Source organism: Marmota monax, unplaced genomic scaffold (genome assembly GCF_021218885.2).
Source record: "Marmota monax isolate L192 unplaced genomic scaffold, Marmota_monax_Labrador192_F-V1.1 WCK01_AAM20220418_F8-fsc00110, whole genome shotgun sequence".
NCBI classification, from domain to species: domain Eukaryota; kingdom Metazoa; phylum Chordata; class Mammalia; order Rodentia; family Sciuridae; genus Marmota; species Marmota monax.
Window position 1 is genome coordinate 5,446,900 of NW_026694633.1, and position 18,306 is coordinate 5,465,205.

Sequence of the window (18,306 nt, forward strand, 5' to 3'; positions counted from 1 at the left end):
TAATGCATCGCAGGGGACAGTGGGGAAAACAAGTCACTTGAGATAAATTGGAGCCATATATTTTCTAGATGTGGTTTTTCTGGTTTGAAAATCTCCACCAGATTATTTCCTCTTCCTCCCCGCCTTCCTTGTTAGGTGTCTCCTCCTCTCTTTCAAGAAGGCCCCAGAACTTTCCTTCTCTTTATTACTGCTCTCCACTTCATGCAGTGACAGGTGTCTGTGCACACTGCCTAATGGCCTCAAATCTGAGTCCAGAAAATTGCACACCAGTTCTTTGACATTGTTTTACTCTTCTGCAAGTGAACATGATCAAGGTGTGTCTCATTGGACCTCAGGACATGTGGGCACATGCACCTAGAGATTACTTTACAGGTGAAAACAGGGAAGAGAAGTCACAGATCACAGTGGTTTCTCAAAGCACTGATGGGGACAGGGGATGAAAAAGAATAAAAATTCCTGTCCTCACAGTTTAATCTGAGTAGAGGTATCTGGAAAACCTCCTAAAGTTTTGCCTTGAAAGGATTACGAGTTGTTCACATCTATATCTAACTGACATCCAGTTTGTGGCTATATTCTTGCTTAACCATTGATAGTACTATGTGCAAAACTCCCATTTGGACATTCTTTTGTTTTATTGAACACTAGGTAATTTAGCCTTTTATTCACATTCAGTGTTGCCTAGTCTTCATTCATAATTAGCAAACTGAAGATCTGTAGTTATCTTGATGAGCTCACTTTAAAAGGTTTCCTACTTTTTCAGCTCAGGAAAAACAGGAGTGAATCAAAGAGGATACCTTCCTAGTAACCTGCTCCCCCAAGCAGAACCCCTCCATTTTCGTTTGTCTCTGACTTCCTTAGTCATTGGGGGTTGGCTTTTGAAAATCAAGTTGTAGCCTGTTTAGTAGAATTGCTGTTCCTGTGAGACTGGTGTGCCAGGCTGGATGGCTGCCCCTCAGAGCACTGGGTCAACTCTTGAGCTTTGAGAAAGTGGCAGTCCAGCATGACCTCCAACCTCCCACAGTTGCTTGGAGGTGTTGACCTGAATCCAAACACCATGGGGATGGGAGTGTAGAACTTATTTGTCCATGTTGTTTACTGTCCTCAGCCTGCTCTTTGTTTTTCACATACAAACAAAATAGTGAAAGCAGCAGGCTGAATAAACATGGCTAGACTATAGCACTCTCATTTACTTTCCTGACCTCTTCTGTGTGTTTAGGTATGGCTGAGACTAGAGCTATAAATTGAGCCAGTCATCTCAGAGCCCATTATTAGGTCCCGGCCACTGGACAATTTGGAGGATTGTTATTAGCCATCAAAACACTTTTGTAAAATTAAGTTAATTTTAGAAGATTGCTAGTCTCTGGTTGAAAGCGTGACAGGAGGTGATGATGAGCGAGTGTGAGCAGCCTTCTAGACTGGAGAGAAAATAGCACTAGATAAATAAATGGTGACTCTGTGTTTTATGGAACATTTGGGTCTTTTTTTTTTCATTTCCATAATATTGCTTGATTTATTTAGAAATTCTGTTTCATGGATCCTTTCTTTCTGCTCTTTGGACTTGGTGTACATGAGTTAAGAGGACTAAGCCAGTAAACTGGGTAGGGTGTTGTCAATAAAATGCCCTCAGAGTATTGTTCAGGCTTTTCTTTATGGCAATCACTCTGGCAGGAGCAACAGAAGACCCAAACCTGAGAACAGTTAAAAGGGATCCTCTGTGGTTTTACTTTGTAAATGTTGTTAAAGCAACAAATAATTGAGCTCCCCTAAATATATTGAGTAATGATATGTTGATAAAGCTATACATTGCTATTTGCAATACAGCTTTCAGATGCATGATGTTTTTAATGTTCTTTCATTTGTAACATGAATAATGTAAAACAGAGCTTGTAAGGAATGCAATCACATTTTGTTGTCTGGTTAATAATTACAGTATTATTTTCCAACTTGTCCCACTAGAGCATGACCTTGAAATTATAAAGCTGAGCACAAATAGGAAGCACACATTTGCCCCCTGAGTTTGTCACAAGGTTGTGATGAAAAGATCTCCTTGCTATCCTGTCATTTGCTCACTCCTCTGTCCATCCTGGGAGAAGAGGGCCATGTGGCCAGAAACGAGGAATGGAAGGGAGAGGAGGCAAGGTTTTATTCAACTCTGTTCCCTTTCATAACTCTTCCTGAGAGCAAAGAAAGCTGTCTTATCCTGTCTTTCTGTGTCCTTCTTTTGGCCTGAGGTTCCTGACACTTGGGGTCCCAGGAATCGGGCTGTATATATGAGAGAGAATGACAGGCAACCCCTTTCAACATTCAGAACTTCAGTGAGCAATTTCGACTCCATTCCTGCTGCATAGGCCATAATTGTCTCCCTGCATTGTCTTTTTTTTAATTAATATTTTTTAGTTGTTGCTGACCTTTATTTTATTCATTTGTGTATTTGTGGTGCTGAGAATCGAACCCAGTGCCTCACACATGCTAGGCAAGCACTCTTCTACTGAGCCACAACCCCAGCCCCATTCCTGATTGTCTTTTAATGAACAACCTATTTTTCTGATTCTTTTCACTACAAATTTATAAATTTTAATGTTATTCTTTAATAACATCCATCTGCATTTTTGTCTCAAGTATTTAAAATAAAATTTACCCTTATTCTAGTAGGGAGAATATTTGGAAATTTTTACCCTCAGTAAGAGCCCTTGGAGGGTTCTTCCAGGAATTTTCTTATTCCACTTTCCTAGAGATTCCCTCTTGAATTTCTTATTAGCTGAAATCCTAGTGGGTTCTCTTTACTCTGTATGAGGAAGTGCTGCCTGAAGTTCTTGATGGGCATAAGAGAAAACATGCTGGAAATGATTTGCTTTTAAGGGCTTTGAAATGAAGTGCTTAGGCCCATTTTTTATGCCTTTGTCTTAATTTTGTAGTTAATATTTGCAGGAACTTGTCTCTGTAAGATACCAGAAACCCTTTCTCAGCATTATTGCATTGTAATTGTATCATTCTTCAGAGCTTTGAAGTTTACAGAGTCCTGGCTAAAGTATAAGATTATCCATGGATCACCTACCAGTCCAAACCTGACATTAAAGGTAAAACAAGGAGAGACTGTATCTTAGAATTCACTTAAGAAAGTTTAACTGACAAAGTGATGCTGAGTGTTTTTCATTTGTAACTTGGGTAAGTTAGGTTCCTAATTTGAATAGGGATTTAAATTTAACTTGAAGAGCAATTCCCTGAGACTCTTGGGAGATTCAACTTCAGCATCAGACTGAATGTGTGAATACTGGGCCCCCTCCCCCACCAAAAAAATCACCCAGCAACTTTTCTCTTAGACCTTTTACCTATTTCTGTTGCTAGACTAGACACACCCAGTGCTCATGCTGCTTGAGACCTCTGGGCTATATGCCTGATTCCACCAGGAGACCCAAGTGTCAGTAACCTCAGGCCAAAAGCAGGACACAGAACTCTCACCCCTCCCCCGTGCAGTTCTTTGCACCTGTGCATTACTCATTCTGCATGCCATTCTCTCCATAATTAAGTACAGAAATGTCATTGTGTCCTTGGCATCCTGCACAGGGTCTGGCAACTACATTGGGTTTGTTAAACTGAACAAAGCAACAACCGAGAGTTTTAAAAACTGGTGTTGAAGGTTGTATTACAGGCCACTGTCTTAGTATGTGATATCTTCAACAATCTCAGAGCTTGCATTTCGGTAGACCTGAATTTAAATCAGTTTCTTTTTAAACCATGTTAGCTCATCCTGCCTGTTGTGAATGGACTGCACTCACCAACTGCCTTTATCATTCATTGCCAGTCTGAGTTTTTAAAATATTGTCCCATCCATTCAAGGATAATCAGCACTGTTGAGCTCCAAAGATCTTTGCCTCTAATAAACTGCTGCTGCTTTATGTATTGTTTATGTATATGTTGTAAAATCTTGGTTGATTTTTAATTTCTTACAGCATCTTACATAGTAAATATTTATTTAATTGAATTAAAAAAATATTAAATATTAAATATTAATAAAATATTAAAAGAAAATATTACCTAATAGATATATAGCACTGTATATTCATTTAGTAATTATGTAGATTTCTCTTAACATTTAAACCTTAAAACAGCTTGATAAAGTAGATAATTGGGTAAATATCTCAGTTTTATTGAAATTGAAGAAATTTGGGATTCGAGAAGTTTGAGTCTTAAATGAGAATTAAACATTGATCTTCTTATTCCTGGTGGCCTTATAATAGCTAGATAGAAAAACAAGTTCAAAGAAAAATGTTTGGAAAGAAGACTTGCATTTCAATCTGGCAAGGCAGATTTGTTGGCAGATACAGCACCTTCTTTTCTTTGAAAAAGTGAGAAGATGGTGGTGACCCATTATTTATGAATTCTGTCTTCACCTGAGTTTCGGTTCTTGGTAGTGATTTACTTCAGGAAGACATCAGTGGGAAGGCTGAGTCATTAGGCCATTTGTTAAGACCATTCAGTGCTTTTAAGGACAATGGCTGGGCCAGACTGGAAGTTCTGGTAATAAACCCAGGGTTGGAGAGGTAGAAGATTGACTTTCAGAAAACAAGGACTGGGCCTTTGATTTAGAACTGTCTCAGGATACTCAGAAAGTGAAGCACATCCAATTTTCTAAGATTTCCTAGAAATCAAAGAGAACAGGTAGTATTGGGAGAAATAGAGGGCTGAGATTAAGGATGGGGAAGTAGACAGCCATAGGGAAAATCAAGTACCCTTTTCTTTTATCTTTATTTTTAAATAAGCATAATATATATCTTGAATATATCGCATTTTCAGTAAGGGGATATCATTTTGACACTTCAAGATGGTAGTATATTTTAGAAAAAAAATGTGATGGAGAAAATTATGATATTTAAGGAATGATCTAATTCATGTTGCCTCTCTGGTAAATAATTATAGTATATTAACCTCTTTGTTCATATTGTACTGGATTTTTCTTGTAGTGGCACAATATTAAAGTTGTTTAATTACCACTATTTGTCAAGGCACTGTGCTAGGTATTTGACATGATTATACTGTCTAGCCCTCAAGCCACTCTTCAAAGTAGCAGTTGTTATCCCTTTCCCTAGAGAGATTTAATAACTTGCCCAAGGTCATGTTAGAAAGTGATAGAGCCCAGGTGCAAACCTAGGCGTCCCAGGGGTCAGGCCAGGCTCTGCAGTATCCCAGACTCTATTCTTCCCATCCTACTTGCTCTCTGGCATTATACCTTTGAGAAGAAATTGTTTCAGGTTGGAGAGAACAGGGTGCCCACCTCACTTTGCCTGAGCCAGAGGAATGTGCCATCACTACTTAGCTTCTGTGTGAAAATGGCACCTTGAGAGGAAGTGTGTTCAGAGTAGTTTTTTAAGGAATAATAATAATAATAATAATAATAATAATAATAATAATAATAATAATAATAAAAGTAAGCAAAATTAGAAATAACACTGGGCTAAAGACTGGAATAACTGAGTTTCCATCTCTGCTGTTGTATCACCACCAGATTTTATGGCTAGGATAGTTTTCTTCTGAGCCTCAATCTCTTTATTTGTGAAACAGCAAGATCTCTACTAATTAATATAGGCCTCCAGTTCTGTAATTACTAATGTTTCCACAAGTTGATAATCTTTTAAAATTTTGCTAAATTTGGACAATATCTCTGGTAGCTTCTTGTATTTGTTTGTACATCTGAATCCCCATAATTAGAACGTCAGTTGCTTGCAGATAGAGAATGTATCTCCTGGTTTTTGCATAGCACGGTGTCTAGAAATAGCATCCTCCCCAATGTGAATACTTATGGAATGAAGATGTGCACTAGGAGATTTAGATTTAGTTATTTTGATAGTTTATTAGTGACCCCAGTGTTACTATCTTACCTTTTCTTAATTATCTGCTTAATGTCTTTTTAAAAAACTAAAGTGTAATATATATACTGTAAAATTGATGTTTAATTACTTGGTATTTAATGCATTTATGCATTCACAATGTTATGCAACAAATATCTCTGTCTAGTTCCAGAACATTTCCATCGCCCTCCACCATGCGGCCAGCGCATTGGTTTCATTAATGAGATTCTTGGCATAAAAGTTAGCTAGTGAGATCGAAATAAAACACATAGACTCAGTTACCTTTTTCTATGACCAGGTCCGAGACGGCTCCCCTCTCTGTCTCCCACCTCGAACCACCCGTAGGGCAGCAAGGATTACTCAGGGCTAGCAGGAGAGAGAGAGAGCTAGCACGCCAGGGAGTAGCCTTTTATTGGGGAACAAGAAATTCAGGGGAGAATTCCATCCAATGAAGGTTGAGGGGGGCCGCACTCCAAGCTCAGGGTCAGTGATTGGCCCCCGAGGTCAGTGGTCAGTCACACCCCTACACGGACGGGTTCTCTCATCGAAGATAGGAATTCTGGCAATAATGGCTAAAGAAAAAATTATATAACATTACAGAAGGCACTAAAAGAAAACAATTTTCTTAACAATTTACATTATCTTTAAGAGAATTATTAAATATAATGAAAAGGAAAGGTGAAAGTAAACAAACAGATCTGTTAACCTTCTTTTTTGTTTACATATTAAAACAATCCTCAACAGTTGTTTACCCAATTTAAATTAAACCATATAAATCACGTGAAAAAAAATATTTGGATCCATTTTATCATGAGCGCTCATCATATATGATATATGGACATACGTACATTCAAACATATAACACAAAACACAGGTGTGCACACATAATAGAATACATACAACACATAACATTATAGTAAAGGCCTTATAACTTTTTACAGGTGAAATCTCCATTGCAATGTTTAAAAACTCTATAGTCAAAAAATAGAACTGATCAGCAAAACATTAACCTAGGTCTGTATGAGCTCAAAAAACAAAATAGAACTTCATGATATGGCAAAGGGCAATAATAAAATAGATATTGAAAAAAGCATCCTGGTTCTGTTGCAGATGTAAGAATAGCCAAACTGGAGTTTTGGATATCAGTTGTTATGGATTTGAGCCAAATCATCTTCTTTTTGGTCTGTAGAAATCGCTTTAGTTAATCTTTCTGGAATCCAAATCGGCTGCTGTTCTCCCTGTGGAAACACATAAACAGACCCCCGACTCCAGACAATCACTGGGTCAGGACCTTGGTTAATCTCTCTGGAATCCAAATCGGCTGCTGTTCTCCCTGTGGAAACACACAAACAGACCCCCGACTCTAGACAATTACTGGGTCAGGACCTTTCCATTGTCCTGTTAGAATATCCTTCCAAAGTACCTTGGGCTTATGCACATTTTTTGGACACATATGCCTTTCCGCAGCACTAAGTCCTGATGAATCCAAATTTAAAAAGTTTAGAGTAAAAAGGGTTATTTTAAGTTTATCTTTGGGGAATATACACCCCTTCCCAATTCCTTCTTTTTGCTTTAATAAGTACATTTTAATAGTTTGATGAGCTCTTTCAACTATGCCTTGTCCCTGTGGATTGTATGGGATTCCTGTTATATGAGTAATGCCAAATGTTGAGCAAAATTGTTTAAAAGAGGTAGAAGTATAACCAGGGGCATTATCTGTTTTTAACTGTTTTGGAACACCCACAGTGGCAAAATTTTGTAAGCAATGAGCTATAACATCTTTAGTTTTTTCTCCGGCATGAAGGGAGCCCATCAAAAATCCAGAAGAAGTATCAACTGTAACATGCAAATATTTTAATTTTCCAAATTCTGGCAAGTGTGTGACGTCCATCTGCCAAATATGGTTAGGTGTCAATCCTCTAGGATTGACTCCAAGATTAACTTGTGGTAAAAAGGTCACACAATTTTGACATTGTTTTATTATTTGTCTAGCTTGTTCCTTAGTTATTTTAAAACGCTTTTGTAAAGTATTAGCATTGACATGGAACTTTTTATGAAAATTTGTAGCTTCTTCTAGTGTAGAGAAAATATGTATGTCATGTGTAGTTTTATCTGCTAAATCATTGCCCAAACTAAGGGCTCCAGGCAATCCTGTATGTGCCCTGATATGTCCTATAAAGAATGGATCTTTTCTGTCCCAGATTAGACTTTGTATAGTGGAAAGCAAAGAGAAAACAGTAGAAGAAGGGGAAATCCTACCAGCATCTTCAAGAGATACTATAGCATTAACTACATACTGACTATCAGAAAATAAATTAAATACAGAATCTTTAAACATCACAAAAGCTTGTAAAACTGCATTAAGCTCTACCTTTTGAGCTGATTGTTTGGGTACTAAAAATGTAAAAGTTTGATCAGGGGTAACTACTGCTGCTGTACCATTATTTGACCCATCAGTGAATATATTTGGAGCATTCATGATAGGTGTTTTTCTTGTCATTTTTGGAAAAATTACAGGATGCAATGACCAAAAAGACAATAAAGGATTAGATGGTAAGTGGTTATCAAATGAAACATTAGATTTGCACATGATTATTGCCCAAGTATTTAACTCATTAGCTAACTCATCAATTTGATTCATAGTATATGGAGTAATAATTTTATTGGGAGAAATTCCAAACACTCCCTTTGCTGCTTTTATTCCTTTGAGTATTAATTGTCCTACAGCCTCAGGATACCTAGTAAGAATAGTGTTAGGAGAATAAGATAAATGTATCCATAATAATGGACCTTCTTGCCAAAATACTCCTGTAGGAATATTTTTTGTTGGTAGTACAATAAATAATAAAGGCAAACTTATATCAATTCTATCCAAATGCATATTTTCCATATATGTTTCAATGATTTTTAATGCCTTTCTTGCTTCAGGCGTTAACATTCGGGGTGAATTTGGATCTGATGGACCTTTTAGGATATCAAATAAAGGTCCCAACTCTCCTGTTGGTATACCTAAATAAGGCCTTATCCAATTTATGTCTCCTAATAACTTTTGAAAGTCATTAAGTGATTTGAGTTGATCTACTCGTATTTGAATTTTTGGTGGACGGACCATGGTTGAGGATAATAGAACTCCTAAATAATTAATTGGAAAATTTAATTGTACTTTATCTATTGCTATCTCTAGATTATAATTTTTTAATAAGTTTGTAAGTGTGGCATAACATTCTAGCAATGTGTTTTTATCTTTGTGTGCTAATAATACATCATCCATATAGTGAAATATTTGTAGTTCAGGATTTTGATTTCTAAGTGGCTGGATTACTTTGTTAACATAAATTTGACACATAGTTGGGCTGTTAGCCATCCCTTGAGGGAGTACTTTCCATTCATATCTCTGATCAGGACCTTCATGATTCAGTGCAGGGATAGTAAATGCAAAACGTGGACTATCCTCAGGATGAATTGGAATTGAAAAAAAACAATCTTTAATATCTATAACTAAAACATACCAGGTTTTTGGCAAAGCAGACAACTGAGGAATCCCTGATTGAGCAGGTCCCATAATGACCATCTCATTATTAATGGCTCTTAAATCTTGCAATAATCTCCATTTACCAGATTTCTTTTTGATGACAAAAATGGGAGTATTATGGGGAGATACAGAAGGTTGTATATGTCCTTCCGCTAATTGTTGTTTGACCAGGTCATGGGCTGCTTGTATCTTTTCTTTAGTCAGGGGCCACTGAGGAACCCATACTGGTCTTTCTGATTTCCAAGTAATTTTTATTGTCTCAGTGGCCCTTTCTGAAAATCCAACCCATGTCTTTCTGTTCCTTGATCTATTTGTATTGGTGCTGCTATACCTTGTTCTTGTTTTTCTAATCTTTTTCCTTTCCTAAAACCTTGTCTAGTCATAATAGTGGGTGCATTTTGGTTGATGTTATTTGTTAATGTCAAACCTAATTGATCTAGGACATCTCGTCCCCATAAATTTATAGGAAGATGATCCAATACATATGGCTGTATAGTTCCTTCACATCCTTCAGGATCCTTCCAATCTAATACCATTGCACTTCTATGGGGATTAGTTGCCACTCCTAGGCCTCGAAGCGTTTGAGTGGCTTGTTGTAATGGCCAATGTTTTGGCCATTCTTGACGAGAGATGATGCTAAGGTCTGCACCTGTATCCAGTAGCCCATTAAATTCATGTCCTTGAATATTTAGTTTTAGCATGGGGCGAGAATCTAAATTTAAAGAAAGCATAGCCCAATCTACACCTGTGGAGCCTAATCCCTTGGAACCTCTTTCTACAGTACGACTGGAAAATTTATCATGTAGGCTGGGTATTATTAGTAACTGTGCTATTCTATCTCCTGGTGAAATTACTGATATACCCTTTGGAGAACTGGCTATAATTTTTATTTCACCTTCATAATCGGGATCAATTACCCCAGGACTTATCATAAGTCCTTTTAGAGTAGAAGAGCTGCGTCCCAATAATAAGCCTACTGTTCCTTTGGGAAGAGGTCCTTTCACCCCTGTGGGAATGATTTGAACTCCCATCTCTGGAGTTAGTACTGCTCTGGTGGAGGCGCAGATGTCCAACCCTGCGCTCCCTCTGGTTTGTCTGATGAGGGATCTGATGGACAATGTGTCCTGGGCACTACCCTGATGGGGTTGCTGGGTTCCTCCAGTGCTCCGTATATTTGTGGTTTCGGGCCCCGGAGCATTGGGCCCCCCTGTCCATTTTTTGGCAATGGAGCCCGATGCCTTTCTCCACGATATCGTGGATAAACACCTGGTCCTTGTTCGTTTTTTGATAATGGAGTACCCTCTATGGTGGTTTGAGAACGGCATTCATTAGCCCAATGTCTCCCTCTACGGCATCGTGGGCAAATACCTGGTATTCTACTCCTTTGGTACCTAGTTTTGTTAAACCCTCCTCCAATGGGGCAATTCCTTTTAAAATGTCCTGTTTGTTCACAATTGTAGCATGTTCTTGGCCTGGCATCTAAAGCCTGTTTTACTGCAGCTGCCACAATTTGCCCTTGTTCATTAATGTCTCTGGCATCTAAAGCCTGTTTTACTGCAGCTGCCACGACTTGCTCTTGTTCATTAATTTCTCTACATAATTTAATATATGTGTTTAAATCTTCATGTTTCCATGGTCTAATGATATCTCTGCACCAACGATTCGCTTGCTCATAAGCCAGGTGTTTTAGTAATGGCATTGCTTGTTCTGTATTCCCAAAAACTCTGGTAGCTGTTTGAATAAGCCTATCTACAAATTCAGCATAAGGTTCATTAGCTCCTTGTATTACCTTAGATAATTGACCTTGTAAACCTCCATGTCCTTGTAAAGTCTTCCATGCCTTAATTGCATCTGCAGCAATTTGTGCGTATACGCCAGGATCATATGCAATTTGTTGCTGCTGATCCTCATAAGGTCCCTTTCCTAACAACATATCTAGATTTCTCTGAGGATAACCAGCTGCTGCATTTCGCCTAGCCGTCTCCTTGCAAAATTCCTCATTGTCAACCTTCCATAACAGGTATTGTCCTCCATTTAGCACAGCTTTACACATATTAGCCCAATCTGCTGGCGTCATGTTCAAGTTGTTAATGGATTCGACCATGCTTACAGTGAAGGGTGCTTGAGGACCATAGGTTGTTACAGCCTCTTTTAGCTGCTTCACTGTTTTGAAATTTAAAACTTGGTAAAATCGCTGCCCTCCTGCCTCAAATACAGGGCATGTTAATATTTGAGATCTTGTCTCAGGATCCCAACTATCAACTGCGAGGGTTGGGGACCTCCCAGCATATGGAGGTGGCCTTGTTAGTTGGACACTTACGTCCTCTGGTGATAGAAAGGTGTTAGTAGCAGTCTCCTGTTGTAACTTTCCCCCTGATGGCTTTTTCTGTTTTACACTTTCTTTCTCTGTCTGACTAGCTTGAGAGGCCTTCTCTTTTACTTGAATCTTTTCCTCTGTCTGACTAACTTGAGAGACCTTCTCTTTTACTTGAATCAATATGTCTTCTCCTTCCTCTACCTTTGTCTTAACTGAAGGCTTTGGACTAAGCAAACAAGATATGAACGTCCACAATGGCAATGTGCCAACTGGCAGAGTCCCTGGGCTTTTCTTTTCTATTCTTTTTAAATCTTCACCATGATGGTTCCATTGTGATATATTTAACAACTCCTCCTTAAAAAGCCATGGGCTACATTTTTGTATTGTATCAACGTATGCCCTGATTGTTCTTGATTTTACTGAGATGCCTCCTTCCTCTAACAATTTACTTAACACTCTTTCAGTTTGTTTTTTACTAATTTCTGATCCCGTATTTCTACTATAATACAACCCAACAAGATAACGCCTAACAAAACTGAAACTGAGTGAAACAAAATTGGAACAACACAAAATCATTATAATAGCCTCCTGAAATGTCCATCCGTCCTTTCTCCCTATCTGTTCCTCAGATGTGAGCGGTTTTTCTTCCATCTTACACATCTCCAGGGACAGGCAACTTAAAACAAAAGTGAAACAAAATAACAAAAGAAGAATCTTAAAATGGCTACCCATCCTCTTGCCCTGCCCTCAGGGCCGAGCAGTTCACTTACCCTCAGTCGCTCCCCGTGCGGGCTACCAAATGCCGCAGTCTGGCTGGGCACAATCAGGAGCCACTTGTCAAAAGAAACTAACTTTATTTTTAGAACCACACACGCCAAACAAAACAGCCTCTCAGGAAAAACCCTCAGAGCCTCAACTGCCACCACCGGCTTTCCACAAGCCTCTCTCTCCCTCACAAGCTTCTCTCCACCTCCCACAATCCTCCTGCTCTTGAGGCCGATTGGCTGAGTCATGTGGGTGGAGCCAAAAAAGTCCCCCAATGAGCAGCTCCGTGGTCTGAAAGGGCAGGGAAACAGCCCAATGAGCATCACCGCAGAGGAGCCAATCAGCTAGATGTTGCTGGGGCCGAGGAGCCAATCAGCTAGATGTTGCTGGGGCCGCTGTGAGCCAATCATCAGCCGGCAGCTGGAAGTTTGCTGGCATCTGGAAGTTTGCTGGGGCCCCTTCGGCTGTGGCTCTCAACAAGGAGAGGGCCGGGAAAGCTCCGACGCAGCAGATCGCCTCAGACCCAAACCGGGAGTCGCCCAGTCACGTGTGAGAATGGCTCTCCACATCGCCCTAAAAGAAACCCTGAACCCAAGATTTTCCCCCATTTCTCTCCACCCCCTCCCCAGCCAGTCTGAGTTCCCTCTATATGGTATCATCATCATCATCATCATCATCATCATCATCATTATCATCATCATCATCATCATCATCATCATTATCATCATCATCATCATGATCATGTTTGCAGTGCTGGGGAACCAACCCAGGGCCTCATTTTTGCCAGGCAAGGGCTCAACATAAACTCTGAGCTTGTGTAAGAATCTTGAATCACCACAAATAATTTGAGATTCATTATTAAACATTTCTGAGATTTTTCAGGAGACTTGGCATGTTTTGTATTTCATCTTAGACCCATGGCAAATAGCACATGTGCTTTCATTTAGACCATTTGTTCTGATAATTACTTTGACCATAATTATCTGCTTTACCTACTAGCCTTTTCCTTATCTTTGTGGCTACCTCTTCCAGTAAGAATTTCTCTTCTTTAGGTATTTAGTAAGATTCAAGAATTGCTTTTGTAGGATATATTGAGTTTTATCACATAATATTTCACCTTTGCTACATTTTCTTATTTTTTATCTTGCTGTATTGTGATCTCAGCTTTCTTATATCCTTTTTTGAATAAGATATTGAAGTTAACAAGGGAAAAATGATCTGTTGCTGCTAAGGGCTAGTGTTAAAAATAGCCATTTGGAGACACAAGTACCAGTTTATGGACAAGCACAATAATGGATTTGATTTATTCACTACCAGTTTACCTATGGTGAATATTTAGCTTTCTGGGTGACATGGTACATGCCTATAATCCTAGCTAGTCAGGAGGCTGAGGCACAATGATCATAAGTTTGAGGCCAGCCTCAGTAATTTAGGGAGAACCTCAGCATCTTAGGGAGAATCTGTCTCAAAAAAATAAAAAGGCTGAGGATGCCAGTGGTCAAGCCCTCCTAGATTCAGCCCCCAGTACCCAGAGGCAGTACTAGGTTTTAAAATTACTTAAAAATGTCTAAAATTGTAGTATAATTAATTTATTGGTGGTTGGTTTAAGTGATGATTTGTACACCAGGTTCCTAGTTTCCACCCCTTTCAGACTTCTGTTCTTATTTGTACATTCACCTTGAGTTAGTTTAGTTAGGTCTGCTTCCATAATGGTTAAGTGTTCTGAAGATAGCAGTGGAGCAAGTCATCTGGATGGGTGAAGTCTGGGGGTATTCCTAGTTGCAGGGAGGAAACAAGGTGAGGCAGAATGGCCTTCAGCTTTGGTGGGAGCTGGGGAGTTCTCTGAGAGTATGTGGTTCCAAAAGAACCATGTAGCTGGACTTTGCTTTAGTCTGTGATGTGTGAATAAAGTCACCGGATCATTGCATCAGCTATTGTCGATTGAATAATTAAGCTGCTCACCAACCTTTTTGGTTTAAGGTTTGGTGTAAGTAAATGAAAAATTGTACATTAACAAAGGCTAGACTTTTAATATGTTGGATTATGTATTTGTGTATTATAGTTAAATGTTTTCTGTAAACCAATATGGGATGTCATTTGTGTCTCACATTTTATTCAAGGAAAACAAGGGATTCTTGATTATTGCAGTCACAGCCTAAAACCTGAAACTGATTGAATTTGCTAATCCATTTTCTTCATGGAGTTACTCTGCTCTAAATAAACATTCTAGTTCCAGTTCTAGAAACTGTATTTATGACATTTTTCATCTGCCCATTGGAAGAGTTTATCCAGTCCCTAACTAAGTATCTTAGTGTTGAAAGAAAAAAATGACACCCTAATTATATAGTATATGTTTGTGTGCTTTTTGTCTTCAAATTATTTCATCTATGTGTATTTACATGTCTGCATCAACCTACCTGTATGTAACCAGTGTGTTTAATTAATTAAGTAATTCTGTACTGAGCTATACGCTGCAGTTCCCAGTGACCCATTCTATGCTATTCTCTTTTTGTTACTTTAAATTATTGCCAATGTGTTAACAGTATGTTTTAATTAAAAGTATTCCAGATGCCATAGGAGATTTTTAAAATTCTAATTTGAAAAAAGTCTGATACTTTAATAATTTCCCAAGATAGTCAAGGAACAAAATGGTTTCCTTGAGAGATTGTGTGGCCTTTTATTTTTTCCTTTTAATATAGCCAGTGTTTGAATAAGAATATTTTTAAAAAAGACTCTAGCCATTAAGTTTTGTTATGAGCATATGGATTGAAAGATTAAGAGGAACCTAACCCTAGATGTTTAGGAAGGGATATTTGTGTTTTCATTAGGGAAGGATTACAATAGTCTAGATACATTCACAAACACAAACAATTGAATAGAGGTAGTAAACTCACTGGGAGATAATTGTTTAGGAAGATAACAACTTTCTCATGCTACTATTGTGAATGGGACTTTATTTTATAGATTTAAATAAACTCCTGAGTGCCTGGGTGCAATGCCCCCCACCCCAAGGAAAGAGAGGAACCCTGGGGGTTCGAAGGCCCAGTTGTGTTTTGAAGGCAATTACTATATATCTTGTACTGTCCTTTGAAATGGTTTTGTTGACAGTGACAAGGGGAAGGGGGAACAAGCATGGTAAAGTCATTTGACTACTCTTGAAATCAAGGCCAAGGAAGAAAACATTTTCTTGCTGTAAATCACTTACTTGTCTTAACATTCTTCAAAGCATTTTACCCAAATGACTTTAACAGTTTTAAGGGTCATGCCTGGGGTTAAGAGACTGTTTGCATGGTATATATTTTGGTGATTAAAAAGCAGTACTGTATTGAGGTGTTCACACTCTGTACTCTGAAATGTTGGATATTTTACTGAGGAAGAAGGATTGCCCCAGAAGTCAAAAAACTTATGATTCTATGTGTTACAGTGTTATAGAATATTTTTTAAATTTAGTACCAAAAAAATGTGATTTTAACAAAAAATTGTCAGTAAAATTAAAAAATCGTCATAAAAAATAATGATCAGTAACATTTTGTTGAGTGATTATTGTGCCACATATTATTTTAAGCAAACTAACATGTATTATTCAGTTTAATCTTTAAATTTGACTTTATAATTATCTGGGCCCCATGGTGCACACCTATAATCCCAGATATGTGGGAGGCTGAGGCAGGAAGGAGCTCAAGTTTATGGTCAGCGTGGGCAATTTAGTGAGACCCTGTCTCAAGAATAAAAGATACAGAAGGCTGGGGATATAATGTAGTGATAGAATCCCCCGGATTCTATCCCCAGTATTGCAAAACAAGCAAATCAACCAAAAGTTGACCCTTTGAAATAGGAATGGTTATTCTCACTTATAACTTTTGAGAAGTGAGGTTCCAAGAGGCTACATGAATTAATTGTTCAAGGTCACACAGACAGTATGAATAGTAAACTTAGACATAAAACCAGGCATCCTACTAACACCTGCACTGTGCAGAGTGCCTCAGTCCTTGATTTCACAGATTGTGCTCAGGCTGATGCTGAAATAGTTGTATATGATTTCTTTTATGTGAGTCAATTCAAATAAGAATATGAAGTAAATACCTAGATATCTTGATGGCTATGGGGAAAATGCTAAAGCTTAATATGAAATAAGAAATAAGAATTGGAACCTAGTGCCTTCAGTGATTGGTGGATGTTTCAGCTTAAATTTACTGAAAAATAAAAGGGGGTCATGCAATATTCATTCAGTTTTTTGGGGGAGGGGATGGGCGAGTCGGGTGAATGAACCCAAGGCCTTACTTATGGTAAACCTATTTTCTGTACTGAGCTATATGCTGCAGTTCCCAGTGACCCATTCTATGCTATTCTCTTTTTGTTACTTTAAATTATTGCCAGTGTGTTAACATGTGAAAGACCACTGTGGGTTTTGTACAGATATAGAGATGATCAGATTGTTTAGTGATCTGGTGAGTTGTTCATGAACTTGAAGTGAAACCTTATCCTTTGGAATTTCACTTGAATGTTATGCATTTTTTTCTGCCCTGCTCCTGTGTTTATTCCCTGCATTTGCTGACCAGTTCATGTGCATGCCAGTGTCCCTGCACCCCCAACCCCTGCACTGCCTCCTCTCTTGTGTAGTAGTCAAAACACTGGATTGTGCTCTGATGTGAAAGGTCATTATGCTTAAATGTAAATGCAGCACTGGGTGACAGGATCTGTCTTCTTTTGCCAAATAAAATGTTGTATTTCTCTTGGTTTTTGTTTCAGCTGAGCAATTTTCATTGCCAGCAGCACAACACACATTAGGAGAAAGCAAATAAACAACACAAGGTGCTTGGAGCCAGGAAGTCGCATCCCAGACAAAAAAACCCATGCTTTGGATTGACATGGGGTTGGGGTTAAATAGGAGAGCCAATTACCAAATGGAAAACCTTGGAAAACCCTTTGGTTTTCCTAAGGAATGGGGAAACAGTTTAATCATAGTGTCTTTTGAAGGATGTCAAATTGATTTTGATGTTATGACAATCAGTTTCCTTGTAATTAAACATTAACTCAAACTGTGTCTTAGTGTTGACCTTGCCATTCACTAGTTTGCCTTAGACATGTGATTAATATTCATTAAATCAAATATTTTGAAACTAACCTCTTGTTAATTTAATGCTTTACTTTGAAATAATTCAGATGAATTACGAATGAGTATTCCTAATAGTGCCTGATTTATTTTTTTCCTCCCTGTTTTATAAGAGAGATATCAAATGAAGCTGCTTTGAAATATTTTATGTTTCTTTTACTCTGTCAAAGTAATTAAATATTGTAGTAACTTACTGAAAATAAAAATTTAACTGAAAATTATAAATTCTAAATCTATGGGAGCTTTTTAAACCAGAAGAAGGAAGACCATTTAAAAATTTACCTTAAGGGGCTGGAATTGTGACTCAGTGGTAGTACGCTTACCTAACATGTGTGAGGCACTGGGTTTGATTCTCAGAATCACATACAAATAAATAAAACAAAGGTCCATCAACAACGAAAAAAATATTTTTAAAATTTAACATTTATTAACAATACATTTTTAAAGGAATAAAGAAACTGTTTGCACCATTCTTATAGACTACTCTTATCTGAGCAGTCTTGGATTATAGAACTTGAGGCATGTGGGTCCATTAATTATTTATAAAGATGACTATTTTTTGCAGGGGAGGTAGTTTTTGCTTGCTTTCCTTTAATTAAATAGCTAGAAAATTCCTTTTCTTTATAGTTTCAGTAAGGTAGAATATGCTAGTTATTAAAGACAAATAAATGATTACCTTTAGTTCGTATAGCACATTAAAAGTATAAATGATTATTTTGAATAATGTATGTTT

General features: G+C 38.0%; 1 protein-coding gene across 3 annotated transcripts in view; it reads left to right on the forward strand.

Annotated features, from left to right (window-relative positions):
* Fndc3b (fibronectin type III domain containing 3B) overlaps positions 1–18,306 on the forward strand; it is a 334,288-nt gene that overhangs the window by 156,391 nt on the left and 159,591 nt on the right. The window lies entirely within an intron of this gene.